Raw genomic sequence first — 13,993 nt, 5'->3', positions numbered from 1 at the left:
GCCTCGTGGCGAGGCAGAATTATAGACTATAAAATAAAGGGCATTTTTACAGGAGAGAGACCAGAGTCCATCAACTGTTCCTTTAATAAATAAAATCTAATTGTCCTCCCCTTCGGAGAAATGACCCCCTGCTCACCCATGGCAAAGTTATAATTTATGAAAAAGCGAAAGGGGTGTGAACATCAGAGCTTTGGCAAGCAGACAAAGCCAGGGGATGGAGCCTGAATATGACCAAGGGCCATGTGTATGCAGGTTTCTAGTCATTATTCTGCTTCTCTACACTGTTGCTCCAACTGTGGCAATGGGATTCAGCCCTCTTTACATAAGGGGGTGGGTTGGGATTCTGGAACAAGACTCTGAGGAAGGCTTCTTGCTCACTGAGGGGTGATAGCACCCTGACCACAAAGGACAGTTTAGAAGGAAAAGAGAGGACCGTAATGAACTAAAGGGTTTTTGAACTTGTTACGGAAGCCTGGTCAGTGGTCCCCGAAGGAGATATCCAGAGGGGGAGGAAGGTACAGAAAAGGGAGCGGGAATCAGGATCATTTCTAAGGACATGTGTAGGGACCTAGACTCTGCTTTCCTGAGCTCCTGGGGTCAAATCTTCAACCATTCCATATGCCTCTCTCTTCTGGGATTGGCAGGAGCCTCCCCAGATCCTGGATCTACAGGAGGTCACCATGGCAATGATGCTTGGTGAAAGAGCTCCATGAGTGATAGTCACAGGCCTGGCTGTGTTCATCTGCTTCTGCTTCCCTTGGTCAGCTAGGTGGAGGGTCAAGGTCATGGTGGCGGTGGTGGTGATGGTGGGACCACAGGCACAGGTTGGAGGCAGTGGTATAGGTGAGCTACTTCTGTCACCCACTATCTTCCCCAGCCTCAGTCCTTCTCTTGTGGGGGCAAGCTCCCCACTCCCTTCCCAGCCTCCTGCTTTGAACTTCCCTCTTGCTCACTGCCCCAGCCACCTGAGTCTCCTGGTGCCAAGCCCTTCCAGCTTCTGATGTGGAAGAGAAGCACCTGCTCATGGTGCTGACACATGGGGAAGTCACAGGAATGAAAGAAAAGCTTGGGGCACGTGACTGGCCCCTAGCTTCTCAAATAACGGTAGTGAGATGAAGAATTAAGAACCAATAATAACTAATGGTTGTGCATCATTAATAACCAACAGTCCATGCTGATCCTAAATACTCCTAGGAATCTTGGCATCTGGAGCCTAACCCACCACTGGACTCCATGAAAGCCTCAGTCCAAGCTCCAGGAGGGATGAGCAGAGGAATGAGTGAGAAGGTGACCTGGCAGCCATACTTCCGGAGAAAGCTTGGTCCCCATGCACTAAGACAGCACCCATAGAGCCTCTGCCTCCTTTCCCATTTCTTGACTACCACCTTCCATCTCTGTCACTTCAGGACATGGTCTGGAGTGCCCCCTTTATGAGGACCTTGAAGTGTGTCGCCAATGTCATTACCTTAGAATCCCTTCCTGAGCACACGGCAAGGCGGATTTCTTGCTCCTTGCTTTTTTTTTTTTTTTTTTTTTTTAAATAAACAGCTCGTAACTGCCAGGGGCAGTGGGCTGCTGCCAGAGCTGGCAAAAGTCATTTCCACCCTGTCTTGGCCCCGGAGGGAGGTGGACGTGATGTCTCAGGTGCTCAGTTGCATCCACTGACTGCCGTGTGGGGGATGGTGGCATCAGAGCTCCCGTCACTGAGTTTCCTGGGATGCTGCCATCCCACACACCCCAGCTCCCATCTCCAGTGCTGGCTGTGGATGCCGGGGCAGGGCATGGGGAGAGGGTGGGAAGAGAAGTTAGGAGGAGGAAGAAGGGAGGTGGAGGAAGATGGAGAGGAGGAAAGAAGAGGAGAAGGAAGAGAAGAAGAAGGAGGAGGAAGCAGAGGAGGAGAAAGGGGAGGAGGGGAGGAAGAGGAAGAGGAAGAGGAAGTAGAAAGAGGCAGAAGGAGAGGAGGTGGGGGGAACCCCTTCCCCCCAGCCCTGCTGTCAAGACCGTGCAGTCTGTCATCCCTGTACCGTCTGACTTGGCACCAAGCCCAGCACACAGCAGCTGCTCAGTAAATTTTGTTGAACTGAGTCAAGTTTAGCTTGGAAATAGGTTCACAAGGAAGAGGACCTAGAAGAACGGGGGAAGGGGAGGAGGAACAGAGGGAAGCGGGGGTTGGTGGGGGAAAGGAAGCAGGCAAGTGAGCAGCTGCAGTGTGAAGGGATGGGGGCCTGGAGAAGAGGGGGAAGATGGAGCTGATGGAGAGGGGAAGGAGGAGGGTGTCTGGGAGCAGAGGCAGAGGGGCGGTGGTGGTGGGGAAGGGGCTTAAGCTGGCAGTAGAGGATCTGTCCTCCCCATCTTTGATCCAAGGCGGGATAGGCTGGGGGTCACAGGAGGCTGTCAGCAGCCCAGGAGTAGGGGTCTGGAGGTGCCAGGTGGTGAAAGCTAGTGTCCATGACACAAGGCGCTGGCTCACTGGGGCCCACCCATGGGATTCTCTGTCTCCACCAGACCCGACAGATCTGACTGCCTTCCCAGAGGCCCACCAGGAGCAGCACCTTCCATAAGGGATGCAAGCCAAAATGTCCCAGGCTGGGGGTCACTGAGCTCTGCTGAGGGGCCCAAGAGCCTGGTGCTCTGGGGGTCGGGGGGGATGGTGGGCTTGGTCCCACCTTCCTGGAGTTGTCTGGTGTGTTCAGAGCCTCAGTTGGTGGGCTTGAAACAGGAACATATGCCAAGCTGTGTAAACTACTGGGTAGCCAGACAGGACAGATGAGGAGAAGGAGGTGGGGGTAGAGCGAGAAGGGAAGCAGGAGCCATGGGATAGGGAGGGCCAGGGTAGCAGAAGAAAATGAAAGGAGTCGTGGCTGAGTACTGGTTCCTGGATTTGCCACTCAGAAATCTACCCACACCTCTGCAACACCAGCATTTCCAATCCAAGTAGGAAGTTGCTTGCATCCACTGCTTTCTGTGTGCAGACCACAGAATTTCATGTGAACACAGACACCTCTTGCAGGTTTCTGGGGGGAGGGTCACAGTTCTGCCCTTTGAGTCAGATGATCTCCGTTTCTGACCCAGCTTTGGACATTTCAAACCAGCCTGCTGTTTTCATCCTGGGACCTGGGAAGACTCATTTTTCCCCCAGCTGTCCTTATTGGACAGCTTGACTCAGGTGGAACTCTCCTCCATCAGCATCGCATGAAGGATGGCTGGCAGATAATCAAGATATCACTGTGCCTGCCTCCCAGAACCTTGGCCAGGGAGAGCGCTAATGGATGGAAATTTCTCCGAGTCACTGGGAGACAGGTATGGACAAATGCTAGGCAGGGACACCCTGCTTCTCTAAGGAGAGACTCCAGTAATATCTTGAGAACTTCTGCTGTCTGGCCTTTAGTGCATCTGAAGAGGAATAATTCTCTAGCATACCTACCGAAAACAGCTAGAACTGAGCTTCTAGTCACAGCAGCATTGGGCTAGTCCCATAACTGAGTGGAGGGGTAAGTCAGTTGTCATTGAAACAGTTACCTCTAGGCTGGGCACCTACTGTGTATCAGGCACAGTGCTGGGTGTCCCGCATACAAGGGAGACCAAACTGATGGGCTTCCTGCCCTCATGGAGCTGATAGCCACGTTCGTTCATACTCTTTACAGCAAGTCCAGAGATAGGAATTAATGACCTCCAAGCACTGCAAGGGGACCTGGGGTGACCTCCGCATGCAGACACAGGCGGAAGTGATAGAGGTGGGGTTCCAATCTCAGGAGAGCTGACCCCACAGCCAATAGCACCATCCTCTGCAGACTCCCTTTGAGCCCTGTGATGTGATACAGAATTAACAGTGTTTCCTATGTTACCTTGTCCAGATAATATTTATCACCTGAAGCTTGGTCTGCTTCTGCCACTCACCAGCCTTGGGACAGTCACCTGTCTCTTTGCTTCAGTTGTCCTCAGCTGTGAAATGGGGGGAAATCAGATCAACCTTGGAATGTTGTGGAGGTAAGAGCTCCAAGGGACAGCAGTTTTGTCTGTTGTATTCACTGACATACTCTAGCGCCAAGAACAGCGTCCTAGCACATAGTAGCTGCTCCACAAACATAGGCTCAATGAACGAGTGAAGTGTCAGTGCCCTGACACTTAATTAGTGGGTTTTGGATGAGTGGGTGAAGCTCTAGTGTCTGCCACCCACTAGGTACCTGGTTGATGTTTATTAAGCAAATTGATGAAAAAGAGAATAGACATGAAAATACTCTAAGTATTGGTGGCTTAAACTTCTGAAGGTTTATGAGGGAGATCAGGATATGAATATCCAGAAATATGGAAATGTGCACCTTCTTACCTCCCAGGCTAGGAAAACGGGCTTCAGAGGCAGATGGGTCCAGGTTCAAATCCTGCCTCTGTTCGGGCCCAGCCAGGTCCCTTGTAGAGCTGGAACTGCTCAGCTGGAGGAGTGGGGATGATAAGGCCCTGTCTCACAGGGATCTGTGAGGAATTAGAGAGGGCCTATGTGATGGGTAGAGTCAGTTCCTGTGAATGTCACCCGGATCCACCTCCACCCGCCCCCAGCACTTCATGCAAGGTGAAGAGTGATACACTTCAACGTGCTTGTGTTACTTATTCTGATCAAAATGCTACTCCTAGCAAATGTATGTTTAAACATCTTAATGCTTGTTTGATTGTTTGTTTTTTTTCTTAATGGCTCTGCCCACCATGGCTAGAGAAGGCCCCAGACTAAGGGTAAAAGTTCCAGAATGAACAGTTGCTATATATGACCACGCTCTGAGCAGCGCACGAAAAAGACAAGGATATCAAAGCAGTCTGTTAGGTGGCAGAATGAGCCAGCTGCTGGCTGGCTCGGACTCGGACTCGGACTCGGCATGGACCACACCCCTGCCCCCGCCAGGCTGTCCTGTGAACGAGGCTCCATCATTTTACCACATGAGTAGATGCTCCATGAATATCATGTGGAAAATGAAAAAGTCACCTCTATACTCATTTAATTTGTATGCACAATCTCATCAGGATCAGAATTCTCACCCCACCTTACAGATGAGAAAACGGAGTCTCCTTCATGAGAAGCCATTCGCTCAAGGTCACCGGCTCAGTGGCAGAGCCTGGACTTGAATCTTGGTGGGCCAGATCTGTATGCCCTGCCTTTCCCTTCCACAACATCCCACATCCTCCAGGTAGAAAGGCGAGTGGAAACCTCAACCGGCTGAACTCCTATTTACATGTCTATGTATTTCAACACCCACTGGGACATAATGAACCAAAAAGGTGAGGTCCAAGTCAAGGAGAGACACAGGATTCATGGGCATTCGACATAATTGCACAGCAAAAATAATCCCCCAGTCTGAGCCTGGGCAGAGCCTGGGCCTACTGGAGCTACAGGAAACTCGACACAGACTTAATGACACCATGAATCATCTCCCGAGATGTGCTGTCACCCCCCTTCTTCATCCGCACCCTGAAATTCAAGAGGAAATTAAAAATGTATGGATGTTCTAATACTGGCGAGGCCCAGGATGGGAAGCCAGATATGCTTTTAAGATGACCTGAAGGTTTTGTGACCAAGGCCAACACAACAATGGATAATCTGTAATAAACATTGATACAGTGCCCAAGACTGCATAATGTGGTAGGATCATGAGACATTTATTAAACCCCAACAGGGTGCAACTGAATTCTGCATAAACACTGCTGTATATTGTGCCTTTAGGCTTTGCAAGACACTCCTTGATTTTTATCTTAGCAATAGTCTTCTATTATAATCCACTATCATAATCGTCCCATTTCACAAATGAGGCTCAGAAGGATACATAATTTGCCTTAAAATCAGTGGGAGAACATGGATTTAAGCCAAAGAGTCCAGCTCTGGGATCCATGCCTTCTAACTCCTCTACTCTCCCACCCTTTACTGCCCTATTTCACAGATGAGGAAACTGAGGCTTTGGAGAGGCACATGGGCTTGCTGAGGAAGTAGCAGAGCCAAGGCTGTCCTCTCGGTCTGGCCATATAAGATGGCAGGCTGAGCTCCAGGGAGCAGAGGATGTGTTGCCTTTCCCTCCTGGAGAGCACACAGTAGGAGTGGAGACTGAATAAACCCATGAAGAAGAGTCAGCAGGGCAAAAAGTTCTGGATAAGTTGAGCCTTAGACTAAGTATAGCAGGAGGTTGGCAAAGGAGAGAGGTACCAGAGCCTGGGGGCTTGGCCTTTCTGGAGGACATTGGTGGTTGAGTGAGGCTTTTGGAAGGGGGATAGGGTTTGTGCAGGGATGTCAAGGAGGACATGCCAAGCATAAGAAGGAGATCCCCATCCCTCCCCCACCACCTCCTTCCTACTAGTTATGAGCTTATTTCAATATCCAAACCCTTGGCAAGTAAGGGCTGATAATCCAAATCTTGGATCTGGCAAGGAAACCAAGGCTGAGGAAGGCCATCCAGCTGGAAGACTCAAAGCAAGGAGGAAGCCATGGGGTGGGATAACCAAGGAAGCATGTTCAACCACAGTGAACCTTGTTACTCCTGGCCAGAAAGTACAAAGACTTGAGTCAGGAAACACACTCTGTAAATACCTTATATTCTTGATAATATAACGGTTTCTGTGAGACAAGATAACTCCCAAGTCTTCCTTGCCGTTTGCTCTGATCTTAAGTGGGTGATGAGTCCTTGACCCATGGGCAAAACCAGTAATTTGCCCTCAGTAGACACCTGTCCACCAACCTTCTGTACATCAGCAGACTTTTCCTTGGCCTCACCCATACATTCTATTGGGTGCTAGGTGCTAGGTACTAGGTACTGGGTCCTAGGTCCTAGGACAAGCAGTTTTTAAATGCAGTTGCCCATCAGAACCACCCCTAAAACTCTATTAAACACACACGCACACACACACACACACACACACACACACACACACTCTTCAGTGCGATGAGGGGGAGGTGAGGGGAATTTCTACATTCAAAGGAAATAAAGGCTAACCATAGATGTGAATAAAAGAGGGAAAACTGTGTGGGAAGAGGGGGGTATATGGGAACTTTCTGCTTAATTTTTCTGTAATCCTTCTAAAAATTTCCCCCAAATAAACTCTACTAATTTTTTAAAGAGAGTGATTAAAGAAACAAAACAACAAAATGCAATGGATATCCTTAAGAGAATACAGTGATACAGACAATTTTAGGAAATTGGGGGTAATGCGGGTGTTGGGATCTTGGATGTGTGTTAATTTTCTTTGGTGCACGAGTGCTATGGTAGTTAGGAAATGTCCTTCTTAGAAGAAAGATGGAAAACTATTTTAGGGAAAACTATTATGATGTTTTCAACTTACTTTCACATTGTCCAGCAGAAAAATAAAAAATGTGTTTTGATGTGGATAGAAGTAGGAAGGGAGCTAAAGACAGAAATGAAGTTGATACACAAAACACCGGTCATTGTTAAATTAAGGTGGAGGCTAATAAAATGGATGGTGCCCAGATACTTCTGGAGTAGAAAAATATAAGAGGAAGACAGAAGAGAGGAAGGACAGAAGGAGAGGAGAAGTGGAACTTAACAGGTGATTTGGAACAACCACTGTTCCATATTACAAAAAAAGAAAGAAAGAAAGGAAGGAAGGAAGGAAGAAAGGAAGAAAAGAAAACATTTTTACTCATCCTTCAATGCTCAGCCCAACTGTAGCCTCCTCCAGAAAGCCTTCTCTCACCTCCCAGACTGGATAGGGTGTCTCTTTTGGCTTCCACAGCCCCTGAGCTCCCATCATTATGTACTGAAATTGCCTGTTGACTTATTTGTAATCCCCAACAAGATTGCTATGAACTAGTTCCCATTGTTCTTCTATGAATCCCGGGTATCTAGAAGGAAAGTTTATAGGATAGAAAGAATGAAGGGATGGAGGGGTAGAGATGGGTGAGGGGGTGGAAACATAGAAAGAATGAACAAAAGGGCTCCATCCAACTCCTCTGGCTGGTTCATTCACACCTTAGCAGCTCTGCTTCCCAGCCAGCCAATCCCACGTCTCTGAGCTTAAAAACAATAGATCCCAAGCCAACTTCCGGCACACAATCTAGAGCAAATGTTTCATGTCTAAACCCAAGCCAAAAGGCTGATTTCATTGCTACAGAATTCCGTCAACTTCTAGAATATCAGAATGGAAAGGGAGCTGAAACCCCAGCTGTCTTGGATGCCTCATTCTACACCTGGAACAACAACGAAGGAAAGAGAGTATCTCAGGTCATATTCTGATGAGACAGTGAAAGTACTGGGTTTATACTTCTTTACCTTCTTCTCTTCTTTCTTCTTTTTTTTAAAGGGAGAGAGAATCTCAAGGGAACTCCTCATTGAGCACAGAGCCCATCATGGGGCTTGATCTCACAGCCCCGAGATCATGACCGGAGCCAAAATCAAGAGTCAGATGCTTAACCAACTGAGCCACCCTGGTGCTCCTATACTTCTTTACCTTCTGATACAATTCCTATAGTGTTTGGAAAGAACAAACTGGATATGTAAGGGGATGAAAATCTCCAATTGGATTGGAGATTCAACTTGGGTTAAACATATTTAAATAAATTTTCAATGCATTCCTTCACTTTTCACAGACATTGCCTCAGTGAAACATGGTACAATGAAAATAACCATAAAAAAAAATCCCAGACTTAGTCATAAAAGCACCCAGTTCCTCATGAAAATGCAGTTTTAAGTGAATGGAAATTATCTAACCAGCCATCCAGCCATCCAGCCACCCCTCCTTACATCCATCCAGAGTCATTTACTGAATCCATGATCCCAGATGCCATCAATACAAAGATCAATAGCCCTTGCAGTACAGAAGTCTCAAGTCTGAAATGAAAAGTAGATTCACCAAGTTATGACTGGAAGGAAATTTAAGTGAAGCGTCATATCCTCTTAGGCATGAAAAGTAAGGAAAAATGTTTACTTAGCAAAGGGAGCAAAAAAGCTAGCTTAACATTCAATTTCTGGCTATGATAGATTAGCTTTTCTGGATCAGACAGACTAGATTTTCCATAGAAAGTCTTCACTTAGCAAAGCTAGAAAAGCTAAGTTTACATTTATAGGTGTTGGAAGGCACCAAAGCAGCCAGGAATTGAAGGGTCAAATTTTGGAAAGAGAGAAGTATGCTGAGGTGAGCCCGCTACTGTGGCATTTTTCCTCTGGAGTCATTTTCTGGTCTTGAGGAAGAAGAATTAATCCAAGGAAGATACACACTCAGATGTCAAGACTTACATATAAAACTACACTAATTAAGGCAATTTTAAATCAGCTCAAAGATGGGCAAGTAGAAAAATGTAAGAGAACAGGGTCTAGAAAATATATAAAATCACCTGATGTACTAGAAGATGACATGGTGGTAAAATGTGAAATATATGATGTCTTTTTAAAATACATACACAAGACTAGTTGGGTATTTATATGCCAATGAATCTTAACCCCTACCTCACACCATAAATAAGAATTCCTGATGAATTGTATATATAGATATAAAAGTTAAATCAATACACTGTTTGTCAAAAAACACAGGGGATGTTTCCATAATTTAGGAGTAGGCAAATAAATCTTCAGTGGAATAGAAAAAACATCAACTATAAAAGAAAAATATTCTAAGTTCAATTACATTAAAATTAAGAACTTCTTTTCATCGAAATGAACTGTAAGAGAGTGAAAAAGACATTCCATCAAATGGATGGCTCAACATACCAAGAAAGGACTTATATCTAGAATATATTAAGGATTCCTACAAATTAATAATAATGGTAATAATAAAAGAGAGACAACCCAGAAGAAAAAACATAATGGGCAAAAGACTTGATCAGACCTTGTGCCGAAAAGGATATCCCAATGAGCTATAAGCACATGAAAAGGTTTCTTTATCAGGAATGTGCAAATTAAAACCAAAAGTATGGTTCCTCAAGTACAGATCCTTTACCTCTTTAGTTAGGTTTATTCCCAGGTATTTTATGGTTCTTGGTGTTATAGTAAATGGAATCAATTCTCTAATTTCCCTTTCCATATTTTCATTGTTAGAGTATAAGAAATCAACTGATTTCTGTATATTGGTTTTGTATCCTGCCACATTACTGAGTTGCTGAATGAGTTCTAGTAGTTTGGAGGTGGAGTCTTTGGGTTGTCCACATAAAGTATCATGTCATCTGTGAAGAGAGTTTGACTTCTTCTTTGCCAATTTGAATACTTTTATTTCTCTTCGTTGTCTGATTGCTGTTGCTAGGACTTCTAGTACTATGTTGAAAAACAGTGGCAAGAAAGGACATCCTTGTCATGTTCCTGATCTCAAAGGGAGGGCTGTTAGCTTTTCTCCATTGAGAATGATAATCGCTGTGGGTTTTTCATAGATAGATTTTATGAAGTTGAGGAATGTTCCCTCTATCCTTATTCTCTGAATTGTTTTAATCAGGAATGGAAGCATCTTGTCAAATGCTTTTTCTGCATCTATTGAGAGGACCATGTGGCTCTTCTCTCTTCTCTTATTGATTTGTTCTATCACATTGCTTGATTTGTAAATGTCGAACCACCTTTGCATCTACCTGGTCATGGTGGATAATCTTTTTAATGTACTGTTGGATCCTATTAGCTAGGATCTTGTTGAGAATCCTGGCATCCTATGATCCTGCAATTGCACTACTGTTAATTTACCCAAAGATAGAGACATAGTGAAAAGAAAGGCCATCTGTACCCCAATGTACACAGCAGCAATGGCCATAGTCACCAAACTGTGGAAAGAGTCAAGATGCTCTTCAACAGACAAATGGATAAAGAAGATATGGTCCATATATACAATGGAGTATTATGCCTCCATCAGAAAGGATGAATACCCAACTTTTGTATCAACATGTATGGGACTGGAGGAGATTATGCTGAGAGAAATAAGTCAAGCAGAGAGAGTCGATTATCATATGGTTTTGCTTACTTGTGGAGCATAAGGAATAACATGGAGGACATTGGGAGATGGAAAGGAGAACTGAGTTGGGGGAAATCGGAGAGGGAGATGAACCATGAGAGACTGTGGACTCTGAGAAACAAACTAAGGGTTCTGGAGGAGAAGAGGGTAGGGGGTGGGTGAGGCTGGTGGTGGGTATTAAGGAGGGCATGTATTGCATGGAGCACTGGGTATGGTACATAAACAATGAATCATGGAATACTGGAAAAAATTAAATTTAATTTAAAAATGAAATTTTAAGAAAATATAAAAAAATGTGACCCTATCAATATCCACCAGAATAGCTAACATTTTTTTTTTAAATGACAAAACCAAGTGTTAGCAAAAATGCAAAGCAACTGGAACCCCCATTCACTGCTGGTGGGAAGGTAAATTGGTATCACTGTCTTGACAATATTTACTAAAGTTGAAAATACACCTATGGCCCAGCAATTTTACTCCTGGGCAAACACCCAACAGAAATCTAAATCCACGCCACAAAAGGTGTGTACAAGATGGCCCATAGTAGTGCCATCCATAATAATGTTAAACTAGAAACAACCGAGGGGTGTCTGGGTGGCTCAATTGGTTAAGCACCTGATTTGTGATTTCAGCTCAGGTCATGATCTCATAGGTTGTGAGATTGAGCTCCACGTCGGACGCTGCATTCAGTGAGGATTCTGTCTGAGGATTTTCTCCCTCTGCCCCTGATACCACTACTCCACTCTCTCTATCTCTCCCTCAAATAAATAAATAAATCTTTTTTAAAAACCTAGAAACAACCTAAACGACAATTATCAACAGAGTGAATAAATCGTTATTATATATTCCTACAGTGGAGCGTTATAGACCAGATTTTCTCAATAGTGATGTAATTGACATTTTGGACCAGATAATTTTGTGTGGCCAGTTCTGTGCATTGTAGGGTGTATAACAGCATCTTGGTCTTTTACAGTAGCACCTGTCTCTGTTATGATGAGCAAAAATGTCTCCAGACACTATCAACTATCTCCTGGCAGAGATCGGGAGGCAAAATTGCCTCCAGTTGAGAACCACAGTTATGGACTACAGAGCAAAGAAAACAAGGGAATTACCCCTACATGCAACAATGTTAATGAAGCTCATAAACATAACATTAAATGGGGGTACCTGGGTGGTGCAGTTGGTTAAGCCTCTGACCCTTGGTTTCAACTCAAGTTGTGATCTCAGCCCAGTGTCCTGATCTGAGTTCAGCATGGAGTCTACTTGGGAATCTCTCTCCCTCTCCCTCTGTCCTTCCTGATCATGTTCTCTTTCTCTAAATTACAATAAATAATATTTTAAAAAAATCCACATAGTATTAAAAGAAAGAAGCCAGGTGCCAAAGAGTACTACTGGATACTTCCTCTTATATAGAATTAAAAAAAAAAAAACAGTCATATCTAATTCATAGCATTAGAAGTCAGGATGGTGGTTACCTTTGAGGAAGGATGAGGTCATGACCTAAACAGGCTCAAGAAGGTTTTAGGGGCACCTGAGATGATCTGGTTTTGCTTTTGGTAGTAATTAAACAGGTAGGGCCAATTTTTGAAAATTTCTTAAAGATGCAATTTCCTGGATGTGTATTTCAATGATAGGTCCATGTCACCAAAATAGAGCTCAATCTGAGAACCACAGATACTTTAATCCAAATGGTTCTTACACAAACTTGCAGCTAAATTAGATGAGCCTTGAAACTCCTGAGAGACCCACATATCTACCATCCAAGATCTGGAGTTTTAAGTAGAAAACAGCCCTCCTGCCCATGGAAACCCGTCCAGGACACATGCTGGCTCCAAGGCTGATTCCTGGGCAGAGCCAGACTTCTGGTTCCGTTTACACAGGCCTGGGTTCTGTGGTAAATATGTTTGCACTGACATTTTCATGCTTTCAGTTTCCACTAATCTTCCTAAGATTGATAAAACTGAATAGCACCCCTTTGTCTCAGGAAGACATAAAACCATATTCATGAGAGGTCTGTTCATTAAGTATCTTCAGGATAGATTAAAATGATCCTGAGCTCTGGTTCTAAGAATGCAGAGACCAGTAAATAAATGTACTATTGAAACAAGATTAGCTGTGAATACTTAACCTACTTTGAGAATGACCTGTTTCTAGCACTAAGTACCATCCATTCACATTTGCGTAATTAATGAACTAATTACAAACGCTTCTTATCTAATCATTTAAGCAGGCCTCGTGTGACCCATCCTTGCCTTCGCTTCTGTAGTAGACTAATTGCACTTCCCTGAAAGGCATACAACTTTATTTTAAAAACAACACCCTGTGATTTAGACTTTTTTACTAATTCAAGCCAGCCTCATCCTACATAAAAATCAACGGGGGGCGAAAGGAAGTTGTCTAAATCTTGTCCTTTTTTAAACCAAGAACGGCAAGCCGAGAGTATGGGGCTGCAAATGTTTACAGAAAGCAAATTTTCCCCCAGAAAAAGGAAAAGTTGTAATGCCATCGTTTAGCCAAACGAACAGCGGTTGTGTTAAATCGGCACCAAAGCAAATGATACATACAACAGTAATTAGCGAAGATTACACAGTAATTAAAATCACGATGATTATGTGAGTGAGAATAATTTATACAATAATTTCCATGCTCACATTGCAATATGGTACAAGTCCAATAGCAACAGCGGAGAGCCATGTTTGGTAATAAATTCAAATCACAGCATCACTAATTACGTGGTGATAGACTGGTCATTGAAATTTAGGGATAAATAAAGTCTCTGACCAGGACACACACAATTTTATTTGGGCTTCCCAAGGCTACTCAATGGGACCTCAAACACTTGAATATGTTTTTTTCTTTTCTTACTGTCCTCTCTTTTCCTATTTTATCCACCTCCCAATCCTTCAACTCTGTATGCATAATTTTGTCCACTCCCATAATTCAATCTTTCCCTTGGTGGAAAACATTTGCTTTGCTTATTTGTTTTTTATCTACTCATTATTATTCTGCTTCAGGTAATGTATCCCCTTATCCTTTGAGGAAACCCTTCTTCCCCCAGTGTTCCTGTGGTTTGGGCGAGAAT

At 44.3% G+C, this 13,993-nt stretch overlaps 1 protein-coding gene across 1 annotated transcript in view; it reads right to left on the bottom strand.

Annotated features, from left to right (window-relative positions):
* Positions 1-13,993, bottom strand: part of MYO18B (myosin XVIIIB) — a 248,035-nt gene that overhangs the window by 4,378 nt on the left and 229,664 nt on the right. The window lies entirely within an intron of this gene.

This window comes from Lontra canadensis, unplaced genomic scaffold, assembly GCF_010015895.1.
Source record: "Lontra canadensis isolate GAN:19392208 unplaced genomic scaffold, GSC_riverotter_1.0 scaffold87, whole genome shotgun sequence".
In the NCBI taxonomy this organism is placed as follows: Eukaryota; Metazoa; Chordata; class Mammalia; order Carnivora; family Mustelidae; genus Lontra; species Lontra canadensis.
Note: the sequence above shows the minus strand (reverse complement) of the source record. Positions and strands in the feature narration are given on the sequence as shown.